The sequence below is a fragment of the Megalops cyprinoides genome, chromosome 8 (genome assembly GCF_013368585.1).
Source record: "Megalops cyprinoides isolate fMegCyp1 chromosome 8, fMegCyp1.pri, whole genome shotgun sequence".
Lineage (NCBI taxonomy): Eukaryota > Metazoa > Chordata > Actinopteri > Elopiformes > Megalopidae > Megalops > Megalops cyprinoides.
The window spans coordinates 36,979,281-36,993,562 of record NC_050590.1 but is presented as its reverse complement, the minus strand read 5'-3'; the positions used below and the strand labels follow the sequence as shown (position 1 = coordinate 36,993,562).

General features: G+C 44.4%; 1 pseudogene; it reads left to right on the top strand.

Annotated features, from left to right (window-relative positions):
• The window catches only part of LOC118781684, a 39,005-nt pseudogene extending 25,593 nt beyond the window's left edge, over positions 1–13,412 (top strand).
• Positions 13,413–14,282: the final 870 nt, after the last annotated feature.

The window sequence follows — 14,282 nt, the reverse complement described above, 5'->3', positions numbered from 1 at the left end:
AAAACACATAGATCTGACAGGGAAAAGAGGCAGCCATCATCCCTTTAATATGATTCATTGCTTTGTTTAGGAGATACCCTGGTCCAGCACGAGCCATAAATCTCCCATTTCACATATCTTCTATGTATACCTTCCTGCTGACGTGATTCAGACCGACAATCTTACAGGCCAGTCTTTGTAGATGCCTTGCCCCCTCTGTGTGCTGTTAAAACTTGCAAACCTCCATTTACACAGAGTCCATTTACACTGCAGCACACTATTGCTCATGGTGTTACGGATCACTTCATAGCACTACCACATGCTTAACTGTGGCCCAGATCCCATGGCATAGGTTGCATGTGATAACTAGGAGAGCAGGTTCTGGAATACCTGCGCAAAAATCTATGTGCAGTAGTCTGCACATCACATGGCAGGGCTAGTCTTCCCCTCTCTAAGATGCTTGCCGTCCCACTAATTATGCAGTCCACCAGCGTTCATAGGTCAGGAGAGGGGAGCTGAGATCATCCAATAAAGGCAATGATCATGTTAATTACAGCACTAATCTATTTTTTGGAACTAAAACCTGCAGACGCTACACCCAATCCAGGTAGGCCACAGCAGATGAACTCCCATGTCTAGCTGACGCAGCATGTCAGCAGAATGGCGTGCATGCTATGTGGGAGGGATCCAATTGGCTGTTGCAGTTTGCAGAAATTTCTTGGAGGCAAGGATCTGAGACGGTGCTGAAAAATGAAGCCGCCATGGATTTCCAGGTGCACACAGAAGCAATTAGAGCCGTGGCTTTGCTTTCAGCAGAAAAGTGCAGATGTTTTCAGTGACTGGCTGGACATGTGATGGTGGCATGGCTAAAAGTCAGAGGCAGAGAAACCCCTAGATTCTGGGTGAAGTATCAGCTGGTTGTGATCCATGTCCCACTCAGGGCTCTGAGGACATCTGAGAGGAGCACTGACCCACATTCCAAGCCAATATTTTACCAATTTCTTGAGTCTTTATCTCACTGTTGCAGCCTTTCCAATGCTAACTAAATGTGTAAACCTCAACAGACTGTATTTAGGAGTGTCAGAGGTTTTTTGTCTACAGGGTTGCCTCATCCAAACTCCAAGCTCTGTTCATTGTCTGGTTCATTGCCTAAAGGCAGATTGTGACACTCTTCCTGGGGGAGCAGGACAAGCCTTTTCTCGCTTGCTGAAAGGAAAGTAACACAGATGGAGTGAGCCTATTTATTGCTGGCAGGATTTTGATGCGAGTCTGATTTTGCTGCCCCCCCCCCTTCCTCCTAGCTGTACATCCAGACCCGGCGGCCAGAAAACCTGACACTGCTCATGGCTCGGGATCGGTACCCAAGCCATCCCCTTACCCTGCAGGGGGTGAACCGTGGCGCCCCCTACCAGCAATACCAACCTGTCGTCATGCTTCAACAGGCTTACAGTGTCAAGTGGCATGGTGGCACGCCCGAGGAGGTCATCCTGTACCCCATTAATTTCAACAGGTACTGTATGCACTCACCTGTGTGTCTGCACCCCATCAATGTCAGCACATACTCACCTGTGTCTGTTAATTGTATGTGTTGGCATGTATATGTGAGCTGTATGGAAGGAAAGAGAGGAGAACACAGCCGGAGAGAGAGTGAGGCCTCATTATCTCTAAATCTCTAAAGCTCTAAATGAAAAATTCTCAAATGTACCACAAAGGAAAGCAACCCTGGTGTGGGTACTCAGGTGTCCTCTATTATAAAGGACCATTTGAGGTCATGGCAAACATGGTTTGCATTCAAGGCAGACTGCGGTAAAGTAAACACATTGACCATCTCAACCATGAGGCCTGCAAAGGGCGATCTGCCCTTCATATGGAAAAATCCTTTGCGGTAATTTCACCAAGACTAAGAATTTGAAAGCAGTGATAGGTAATGAGATGCGGAGGTAAGAGTGGGCGGTGGGGGGGCGGGCACCAAAAGGTGTGCACACGTTTCCATGGCAGCCCCAACAGAGTGGCAGCACGCAGTCACGCAGCTCTGTGACAGAGCGATTCAGATCTAAAGGCGGTGTGACTGGACTTGCCTTTGCTTATATAGTTGACCTTGAAAGCTCCCACTGGCATCCTGCCTTTTGAGACCAGAGAGAGAGGTACTCCATCGAATCACTATGGCCTTTGAATTGGAACATATACAATCAAGTATTACATTTTTAGATTCTTACACATAATCGCAAAGGCAGTGATCGTTGACATTAATGGAACATAACATCTTTCTGCAAGTTTTTCGTTGATATTCAATTGTAACGCTCATCTGAGGAAATAGGCTCAGAATCTCAGAAACTTGGATGAGGTCCTCCCACAGCAGATGCCCCTGAGCTCAGAATAGACTGTTTGCATTTTATGTCATTCGGTGCTGTTTGTACCAGAAAAGTAGAACATTTATAAAACCCTCAGACAGAAAATCATTACACTTATTTAAAATTGTGAAAAGATGACTTACTGTTGTAACAATATTCACAACAGCATGGCAAGAATGTGGCGAGCCCAATGCACTCCACACAACTGTGCAGTCTTGCCTGGGGAAAAACAGAATGATGGGAATTACTGAGGACTGGGTTTCATTAATTCAATTCAATTCAATTCAATTCATTTTTATTTGTATAGCGCTTTTTACAACACAAGTTGTCACAAAGCAGCTTTACATTGTTCCCAGGCCTGAGACCCCCTGAGAGCAAGCCTAAGGCAACAGTGGCAAGGAAAAACTCCCTGTCAGGAAGAAACCTTGAGCAGAACCGGGCTCATGGGGGGGCCCATCTGCTTCTGGCTGGCACTGGGCAGATAGAGTTAGAGACAAATTATGCAATGTACTTTAAGACAGTTACGATTGACAGACAATAGTAGTTAACAGTAGAGTGATTATAAGAATGTCTCCTAGGATGTCCGGTTCTTGGAACGCAGTTGGCTTTGATGGGCAGGGCAGTGAGGTAGCTGGACTGGAAAACGGGATGAGATGCTTGGGCTACAGCTCCGGACAGGAGCCCGGAGCAGGGATAGGAAGCAAACAGAAAACAGTGGTTAGTGGATGATAAGAATGGCAGGGATATAGAACAGAGAGGCAGGAGAGGAGGGGCAGACAAAAAGGTGTGCAACAAGGAAAGACCCTGGCAGGCTAACATTATGGCAGCATACCTAGGGGACGGGAGGCAAGGGACCGGCATAGTCATGAGGGCGACCCTAAGACAGTCAACACCAGATCACGGCACAGGGTCCATGAAAGCAATGACCACTTAGTCCACCAGAGACTCTATTATCCACGCCAGCACCAGGCCATGTCCCTCAGCTGAATGATTTACTATATAGATATGTTTTGAGTCTAGACTTAAAGGTGGAGAGAGAGTCTGTTCCCTGAATCTCGGAGGGTAAGCTGTTCCACAGGAGAGGGGCTTGATAGGAAAAGGCTCTACCGCCTACAGTAGTTTTGCCCACTCTTGGAATGGTGAGAAGCCCGGCATTTTGGGAGCGAAGGGCTCTCTGCGGAAGATATGGATGAAGAAGGTCCTTAAGATAGGGGGGGGGGGGTCAAGCCCATTTAAAGGCTTAAATGTGAGTAAGAGTATTTTAAAAACGATCCGGTATTTAATAGGTAGCCAATGGAGAGAAGCCAGAACTGGGGTGATGTGCTCAAAGCGTTTAGTTTTAGTTAAGATTCGAGCAGCTGCATTTTGCACCAGCTGAAGGGGTTTTAATGAGATGTTTGCACATCCTGACAAGAGGGCATTACAGTAGTCTAATCTGGATGTTTCAAAGGCATGGATTAGTTTTTCAGCGTTGTTAATTGATACGATTTTCCTGATTTTAGCAACATTTCTCAGATGGAAGAAGGCAGTCCTAGAGGTGTTAGTTATGTGAGTTTCAAAGGAGAGCTCAGGATCAATAACAACACCAAGGTCTTTGATGGCTGCACTCGGGGCAAGGGAGACACCATCAAGGTCCAGTGTAAAATGAATGAGTTTGCTCCTGATTGAATTTTGGCCTATGACCAATATTTTGGTTTTGTCCGGTTTAAGGAGGAGAAAGTTTCGGGCCATCCAATTCTTTACATCTTTTAGGCAGGCCTCCATGTTTGAAATATTCAGAGGGACATCGGGTTTGACTGATATGTATAACTGAGTGTCATCCGCGTAACAGTGGAAATTAATGTCATGTTTACGGATGATATCGCCAAGAAGCAACATGTATAATGAGAAGAGCAGAGGTCCAAGCACAGATCCTTGAGGTATACCATATCTTACTCTGGAACGAGTGGAGGATTCGTTGTTGATGGAGACAAACTGATATCGTTCTGATAGATAAGACCTAAACCAAGATAGGGCCTGTCCACTTATGCTAACCAGGTTTTCGAGGCGGTCAAGGAGGATACAATGATCGATGGTATCAAAGGCTGCACTTAGGTCTAGCAGCACAAGAAGAGAGATACAGCCATTGTCACAGGAGAGTAGAAGGTCGTTGAGCACTTTCAGGAGAGCGGTTTCCGTACTGTGGTGAGGCCTAAATCCGGACTGGAAAACTTCCGAAATGTTGTTAGAGTGTAAAAAGGCACAGAGTTGCTTTGATACTGCTTTTTCCAGAATTTTTGAGAGGAATGGAAGGTTCGAGATGGGCCTATAGTTTGACAGGTCATTGGGATCAAGATTAGGCTTTTTCAGAATAGGCTTGATAACTGCTACTTTGAAGGGCTGAGGTATTAGACTAAACGGAGACGTTTTATTCACCATTCAGTATTTTCACAGGTTTCAGTCTCACAAGCAAGACCTTGGGGCAATTCTTATTTTATCACCTAACTTGCAGTATCTGTTTCTCCTCCATGGTGGAGTGCAGAGCTATGCTGTCACTCCATGGATGGACTGCAAACACAGTATTCAGCTGGGATTTGAAGGCTGTAGCTTTGAGTAAATAATAAAACAGTTTGAATACCAGTTGGTGATTAACCCCTGAGGCCAACATCGGACTACCTTACTCAGATGGCAAGTCAGAACATTCATCGGGAATAACAAATGCAGGTTTCATGCCTCAGAATTATAATGCCCTGATTTAATGAAAATGTTTATTAGGACAGCGAAAGTGCTTTTTTTCCATTGCAACCTTTCATTACCTGTGCCTAGTGATTTACAATGGACAGCAGTGACATGCCACATCTGCGATTTCTGGAGACTGTAAGATTTGTGTGTTATACAGTGTGGAATATCTGCCTGAAACAGATGGAAGGAGACAGGGTGAGGTTTAGCAGGGAGTGTCCTAAACATGGCCTTCTTTAATAGGAACCCTACTACATTCAGGTTCCATCCCTTGCACATCTGCTACAACAGCCCCTGTGGCTATTTACGCTACTGAAAAACCTCCAGCATGTCTGAGGCAGTCAATTTGGGACACAAAGAACTAATGCTCATAACCCCACTCACATCTGAGAATGTTTTATAGCTGCAGTGCTACAAGCTTGTGATCCAAGGGATCTATAGTGCTCTGGACATCTGAAAGGAGCCTCTACACTATCACTGCCTTAAAATGGCCAATTATCAGTCTATAGTATAACACACTATAAGTCAGATGTGATTATAAGACTAATCTGTTAATTTCAAGATTTGAAGATTTAGATCCATTGATGTACTCTGTGCATGTTGACAATTGTTGATTAGATTATTCATATTCATGTTGTTTTTATTATTTCAAAGCTGTTTTTATGATTGGAAAATTATGTAAGATAATTGTTTCTGTTTTGAATGTATTTACAAGATTTACTATTGACCAGTGATTTTGTTTGATCCCTTCTTATTGGGCTATTGATAACACAGAACATAATCTCAGATAATATGCTTGACAGCAGATGTGATCATGTCTGCTTGGTGTTCTCATTTCCATTATTAATTATAAAGCAGGTCAAAACAGCCATCTGTCATTTGTTACAAATATGATTGTGGATAGGCACATTGAGAAACTGAAAACCAACAAAGAGCTCAAACAGTGAGATTCCAGTAAGATAAATGAGGAAAAAACTATCAATCTTAAGTTCAGGACAGCTGTGAAACCCCCACAACCATTAAACATTTCACAGCAGACCTGCAAACAGCCGAGGCCCACAGAAGCAAGTCATGTGAAACTGTTACCACTCTCGTGCAGCACAGATGCTAATGCATGTATTGCTTTTGCGTGCCTGGCTGTCAGCTGTAATTCATGAGATATTTTGTTCATTTACTCATGGTGTAGTTTGACTTTTCCTGAAAATGTAGTATATTCTTTCTTGGCATGTTGCAGGATTACCAGACCAAGAACATACAGGTCCTGCTATCTTTTACTCTTTCCAATGACAAGGAAATTACCTGTGACAAACCAACGTGTGTCTTCTGAGTACAGAAAGTGGTGAAAAGCAGTCATTTCAGAGTGTTTCCCAGTTATCAACATAAACCACCTTTTCACATGTTCTGCACTTTGTAAATATTAAGGGGCATAGAGCAAAGTCCAAAATAAGTTTCCAACTGTCTAGGAGGATGCTGACATACTTGACAGTCATTGATGTAATGGTGGCAGCAGTTCTCTCATTGGTCCATGTGTTTGGTTTTAGGGGAGACTGGATCCAGCTTGCCCTCTGCTACCCCAGGGGAACCATGTTCAAGATTGTGTCAGACATCTACCAGCGAGAGAGTGGGAGGGTGCAGGGTGTGGCCCAGTACAACCCTGCTGCGACCCTCGCAATACTGCAGGAAAACCTGGACAGGAAGCTCTACCACTACAACAACGGGACAGGGTAAAGAGGGTGTGGTTATCAAAGGTGTTTTTGCTGCTCTGACATCATACTTCTACTACGTATTTATAAATGTTACAAACACAGATCGTCACAAATCCAGACAACCACACAACAAGGACTCCTGGCATTAATGCCCATAAGATTCCCACATTGGACATTCTTGGGATGCACAAGAAGTCCTTCATTCTGATTGTGACACATCAATTGGGAAGCAGTCATGTGTTCATGCATGCTACCAAATGGAGAGAGGAGATGCAGCACATAAGACATTGTATTGTTTTGCTGCCCTTGACTGGGAGTTCAGTCTGCAGACAAGCTCAATGCTCAAAAAGGCTACAAACACAATAATGTCAACTTTATTTTTCCCATTTTGCATCAGCCTGGACCATCAGCTGGATTTCTGACATGTTACCCTTTAATTGATCGAGAGTGAGGTGATCACTGCTATTGTATCCTTGGGCCAGGCACTGAGTTTGAGTGGCTTCAGTCAGTATGAAGCTGTATAATGTCAGCTCAGAAAATACAGTATAAACCATACAAAATAAGCATAGTAATGATGTAAAGGTCATCTATGTACAAGACTGGGTAGGGTAAAAGCCTTCTCCATACAATTTTAAACAGGTACCTCCTCCTTTACCTGCAAGCACAGCACCTGCGGCGAGGTCACAGCTACTGCTCCGAGCAGGGTTGCGAGAGGGTGAAGATTTTAGCCAGCACATCCCCCTTGGCACCTGGGGCTTGCCAGCCCCGCCCTCTCCCTGAGCACAAGAGTGACAGAGACCCACCCCGGCGGCTGTGGGCGTCCCAGCAGCTGGCCACACCCTGCCCCCAGTGTGGAGCCCCTCAGGTAGAGCCCACCTCAGGCTGATGGGACCTTGACCACAAATTCTGCACTCTGTGCTACAAAAAGGTTTATAATCTGACATACTTTGGCATATATTCACATCTGTGGAGCATGATTAACTTGAGTTTACAGCTCTGTAAATCCAAAAATCCCTATCGTCAGAGAATCATTGGGTATGTGCCACTATTTTGTGGCAAACAGACAGAAGGTAATAATGAAAATGAAGGAAATTAGCTGCTATCTGCTATGGATTACACAGGTTATTAGCTGTTTGATTCTTAATCTAGCAAAACAGACGTAAAAAAATGGTTGAGGAGAAATGATCAGTTTGAAAATTAAGATTTGAGTCTCCTATCTCAATCACTGTTTCAAACATATTAGTCATGCAGGTTTCAGACAAATGAGTGCAGACAAAAAAACTACAAACTACAAACCTAAACCCCTCAAACTACAAACCTAAACCCATCAACACTGTAGCAGACCCTTCAGTCCCAAACCAGTTTAAGATTTGAAAAACACCCCACCCCCCTCTTTCCAACCCAGCCACACTCACCCTGAGACACTCTTCCCCCACCTCCCCCCCACTCCCTTCTGACCTTAGCCTCCCTAATCCCCCCCCCCCCCCCCCCCCCCCCCGGTTTTTCCAGTAGTAGGTCAGGAATTATAGTGTTGAAGGTAGAGCTAAAGTCTACAAAAAGGATGCAGGCGTAAGTGTGAGGGCTGTCTAGGTGCTGCAGTATATGGCGCAGAGCCAAGTTGATGGTATCATCGACACACCTATTAGCTCTATATGCAAACTGCAGGGGGTCTTAGAGGGCCTCAGTTGTGGCTTTGAGGTAGTGCAGGATGAGTCTCTCAAAGCACTTCATTACAACAGAAGTTAAGGCAACCGGCCTATAGTCATTCAGGCAGGAGATCTTCTGTTTCTTGGGGACAGGGATGATAATGGAGGTTTTGAAGCAAGCAGGCACAGTGCACTGGGCCAGGGACTGATTAAAGAGATCAGCCAGGATAGGACATAGCTGTTCTGCACAGTGCCTAAGGATGTACTCACACTAGGCAATCCATACTGTGCCCGAGCACGTTTGACCCCCAAAGTCCAGTTTGTTTGACTAGTGTGATTGCTCCGTACTGTGCCCAGGCCCGCTTGAAGAGGTGAGCTTGGGGTGTACTCACTCTAGGCCCAGTTGCCTTGTACCTCCCCCCTCCCCATTCTGGCCAGCGCTCACATTGCGCTTAACGTTCTGGGCCCGAGCACGCTTACGTCATCACGATGCAACTGTTTGTGTTGAAGAAAAGCACTCTCACACAGCACAATGGAGTTCATGATTGTACTTACTTTGTGGCTTATTTGGAGTGACACATGGCCCTCTCACATGCCTTATAGATTTATTGATTATGCAATGCAGCGATTTTCATGTAATTGTGCTGCACGTGTAAGAAGATTTTTATGGAGGCAGCTGACGTTTCAGTCATTACTCTAAGGGACAGACCAATATTTTATGTCAGACAACAGTAGCATTAATCACAATAATGTTAGCTAATGTTAACCAGTTAGGGCTACTACTTGTGTGTGCGCTACTGTCATCATTACAACAACAAGCATCTTCTATTACTGCTTGGATAGTACACTTTTCAATTCATTCGAAAATATTTGGGTAAATAACGGGTCTGGTTCTCACCTTATTGATGAACGTTAATTGTAGTCTGCGAGTAAAGCAGCTCCAAATTCCTCCCTCAACATCAGCTGCCACCGTAAAAATCTTCTTATACGTGCAGCAAGATCAACTGAAAATCGCTGCGTTGCATAATCAATGCTAACTGGCTAGAGAACTAACGTTAGCTATCTAGCGATAGAGTTGACAAACATAGCTAGTTAGCTAACAGGCTACCTATCTGAATGATTGTTGAAGACTAGCTACTTAAACAGGTTGGCTGCTTCCTTTTTGATACTCTGACTAACCCCCTTACAACCGCAATGCTTACATCACCACATAAAGTATGGTTAGTTTTATTTCGCTTGCTAGTAATTAAGCTAATGTGGGTATCCACAGAGTTATTTTTAGGTATAGATCTACAGAACTAACTAGTCGAATTTTGGAGCTAGCCAGCTTGTTATATTTAAGGAAGTCAGCTAGCTAATCAAATGATGGTTTAAAGGAATTATTATGACTCAGCATGTAACTAACAATTATCCAGCTAACTGTTGCTATAACGGATATGTTTGTTAAATGGGACAGTCACATCATTGACGTCTTGTTTGAGTTCCATGCTCGGGCACGGTTAGCGATCACACTGAAGCATACTGTGCCCGAGTCCAACTGAACCGTGCCTGAGCCCATCTCTTCAAGCGGGCCCGGGTACAGTTCAGCAGAGTGAGAGTGAGATCCATAAAGGCTAGGACTACACGTCACCTGAACAGCTTCTTTCTGGCTGTAATCCTTTCAAATAAGGACCCTTCCCATATCTGCCCCCTGTCCAGTTGCATACTTGCACTTTAATCGTCCATCCCACAGATCCGACAACGGAACTGTAAAACTGTTTGCACAAAACTCATTGCACAAATGTGCAATGCACAGTTTCTTAATAGTATTGTATTTATTGTATTTTTTGTATTGTATAGTCCTGTTTGCATTTATTTTTTAATGTTCACACCTACACCAGGAGAAATTCCTTGTACATTTGTATTTGGCGAATGAAGTTCTGATTCTGATTCTGATTCTGATAAGTCTGTATGATCTCCTGTTTTTGAATGCAGGTTGCCGTGTCCAGTTCACCACACCAGCAGTATGTCAGAGTACAGGTGCTGTCGCTGAGCAGGGCCAACATTCAGCAGGGTTTGAAGTCTGCCTTCATTAAGGTAGGAGCTCAGTGAGGTAGTGCCTACTCTCCATTTGGGTCCCAGACATCACTAAGTAATGTTGGAACAACACTATTTTGTTCTTTCTAAGAGGGTGTGTAGCCACTTTGATCGCCGGATTCAGATCACTTCAAAGAGATGGGAGGGACAAGCCAGCCCCAGCCTCTTTTATTAATGCCCCAGCTCTTCCTATGGCATTGATTGGGGGGGGGGTGACACATTTGCTGACAGGAGTCACACTGGAGAGAAGCAGCATGGTGTTGAGACAGTGTGTTACACAGGTGATGGATTTGTGCAAAAGCCATCTCACTTGTGTGCAATTAGGGGGACTAGCTCTGATCGTGGCACACACTGTTCCTTGGTGGGAATGACTTCAGAACACTTGTGTCTCATGGCCCATGTATTATGATGTCACACGAAGGAAAAAAAAAGCTTGCATGTGCACTTTCTTGTGATTGGGGCAGTACCAAAACAAATCAATAACCAGAGTGGGATTTAGCAGACTATTTTGATTATTGGTGACAATATCTATGGCTGACATTTTTGTCACTGAGGATCTCCATCCCTTGTGCCTGTGTCCTCCTGCTAGAACTGTTCTAACTAACTACATTGGTTAGAAAGAGCTAACAGCAGGTTTTTTTTAAATGATGTCAACCTAAACAGAATTCAGTTAAAGAATCATACCTACCTAATTCATTGATATAGAGCTCAGATGGAATGGTTCCAGCATAGGGCATGGGTTGTGCTCCCTGGACCAGAGGAGAGAAAATGGAGTCACAGTATACAAGGGTTGTGTGTGTGTGTGTGTGTGTGTGTGTGTGTGTGTGTGTGTGTGTGTGTGTGTGTGTACAGGGATCACTGGTATGGCTGTTTCCAAACCCCCACTGATATTAATCATTCGGTGTAGGGGTACGTCATCAGTGCCTGTTGTCGGTGCTTAGAAACAGGATATTCTGAAAGGTGCTCTCTGGTCTGAAAGATAACAGACCAGCTACGGATCAGTGCATATGGTTCTTGTTGTTCTGATGCAGGAATAGTGTTTCAATGGGATTTGCTGGTTACATGCTCCCATCTCATCTGCAGGTGAATGAGGAGGTGTTCCTGTTTGGGACAAGGGGTTTGTTTTTTGTTGTGCTGGACCCCTGCACGGGGGAATTGCGTGACCGGAGGCACCTGGAAACATTCTCTGCCTCTGTCCACCAAGTCAGCAGCTCTGTCGACTCTTACATCATCAGCGCTATCAAGGAGAGGTCAGACGATGAACAAGGCCAGTCGGTTTCTCCACCAGAAAAAGAGAGTCTGTTGGAATAATTCAATTTCATACTCCTCAACAATTTTTACAGCACATTACTGAGCAGCAGTGGCATGAGGCCATAAAGGAGGCTTTTTCATGTACCCCGGAGTAAAGAACGTAGCAATAAGTTTCCTTCATATCCAATGAGATATATCCTCCCATTCATTTCAATTTGTTCATTTTTTCAGCTCACACTTCAGATGATACTCTATACCTGTCTTTACCAACTTACGGTATGAGAGTACTGTCTCCCCAAGATTCAGTCAGCTTTGTTCCATAAGTTTGACTCACAGTTATTTAAATTAAATTTACTAAGTTAATCAACCAGTTCACTTAAATCAAAAACAATGTTTGGCAAATTTTATGTATGCTATTGCCAAAATGTAACATACTGAATGTACTGAAAAGGTACTACTACCATTTATTTATGAGTCAATGTTTGAGGACACATTGGACCCATGAGTTTTACCTTTGTTTATGTGAAGGTTTGACAGGAGCCTTACATTTGTGCCTCATCCCGACACCTAGGCAGCAGGGCATTCCTCTCACAGTGTTCTCCATCTCCAGGTCGATAGTGCTCGTGTGCTCAAGGGATGTGGCAGATCTGCCCAGAGACTCCAAGTTCTCCTCCTTCATCAAGCTGGGATCTGTGAAGCCCATAGCCCTCAACAAGAAAGGTGACATCACACTACCTGAATGCATCTGTGAGGTCACTGTCTCCATCAATATATACAGATTTCCTTGCAGGGTCAGGGCGGACATACTGTGACCAGTCTTGATGGGTTCAGCAAACCGTGAGTGAGACATGTACAAGAAAGAGTGGAGCAGCCATGGCTTCAATTGCAATACAGAAAGCAAGGAAGCAACTTTAATTCCAGACAAGTTCAGACATCATATTTTAATAAAGCCACCAGCAGCAACACTTTCACTAACCAGCCGATAGCTGTACTTAACTTCAGGTTTGAGATGAGTCTCTCATTCCCTTCATTGCATAACATTTTGTGGGCTTATTGCAGTTTTTAGCTACAGGAGTATGGCTGTGACTTTGAGCCTCAGAATAAAAGGGAGAGTTCTTTTAATTTCAGAAAATGTCTTCAAGGCGGTATTGAACACGTCAGGGAACTCCCATTTCACACCACAAAGTCTAGAAATCTGAAAAATTTAGCTTGTCTCCCACTGCACATATCAAACTGGCTTAATCATCAACTGAAAGCATGACTGTGCACTGACCTAATCCACTCTCTAGCACCCACAGTATCACAGAGGCACAGACCTGAGACCTGCAAGACAGTGCAGTTCTGGCTGGTAACCTGTAGGATACAGTAGAGTGTTCTGAGGGAGCTGACATGTAGCTCTTTGTGCTGTACCCACCGTGCCATGAGATTGCATGGAGTTACACAACCTTGTGCCATGCCCCTCTGATTCTTCTGTCCTCTTTGCAGGAAGCCTGGCATTTTTGGGGTACAGGGGCCAGCCTGTGCCTCCCTGGGTGACAACGGTGACTCGGTTGTCAGGGGACGAGTTGGCCACACTGCAGCACTATGTCCCTCTGGGCCTGGGGGTGTATGGGTGCTCTGGGCAGGGCCTGGAGCCCCAGAGGGCAGGGATGCTGCAAGGGGACCTGGTGACTCCTGGTGCCTGAGGAAGAGCCTTGCCCCTTACACATCTGCACACTTACTCATGTTTTTTTCACTTTCTACTCCTCTGCTGTCTATGTCCTCTCACCTGTAGCAGCTGACATCTGACCAATAAAAGCTCTTTTGGTAACAGTCTGCCTTCGCCATGCTTTGCCTCCAGCGTGTCCCTTTGTTTTGTTAATGCTGAAGAAAAAAGGAGCTTTTTTTTTTCTTAATTCTCAGCACTGGGCATAATGAAAATGAAGTCTGGGAAGATGATTTTTTGTGCAAGTGGGACAGCATCTGGGATTTTGGGCATTCCGTTTTATCTCCTGATAATATGTTGCCATCTTGACAAAAAATAGGCATCCATGACCAAAAACTAACTGCCACAACTTATATAAAGGTTTTGGAGTTGTGGAAAAATGTAGTTTCCCAAGTGATGCTGATAGATGTATTTTTTTGTATAATTGGAGCCGCTAACAAGATGCAGGTGTTGCTTGGGAAGACCAACTGGGACTGTGTAGGAGTGTCAGGCCCAGTCAAGTCTCAATAAGGCGCTAAATAAATCGGGATGGGGATAGTGGGGCACAGTCATTTAAATCAGATATCTTCAGTCTGTCACTAAAGTCACAGCCATCTCATGTCCCATGTCCTGTGTGTATGTGTGTGATTGCCTGAGACAGACAGAGACAGCTGGTGTACTGTAATGCATCTATGAATATGTATGTTTCCGGGAAAGGTGATTTTTTTTAGTTAATGAAGAATGCACATGTGACAACTCATTAAGGTGCCAAAAAACACATGTAAGATGTATGTGTGCATGCCTGTGTGTCTGTGCATGCATGTGTGTGAATTGTTTTCTTTCGCTGGCACAACATTTATGTAAAGTAAAG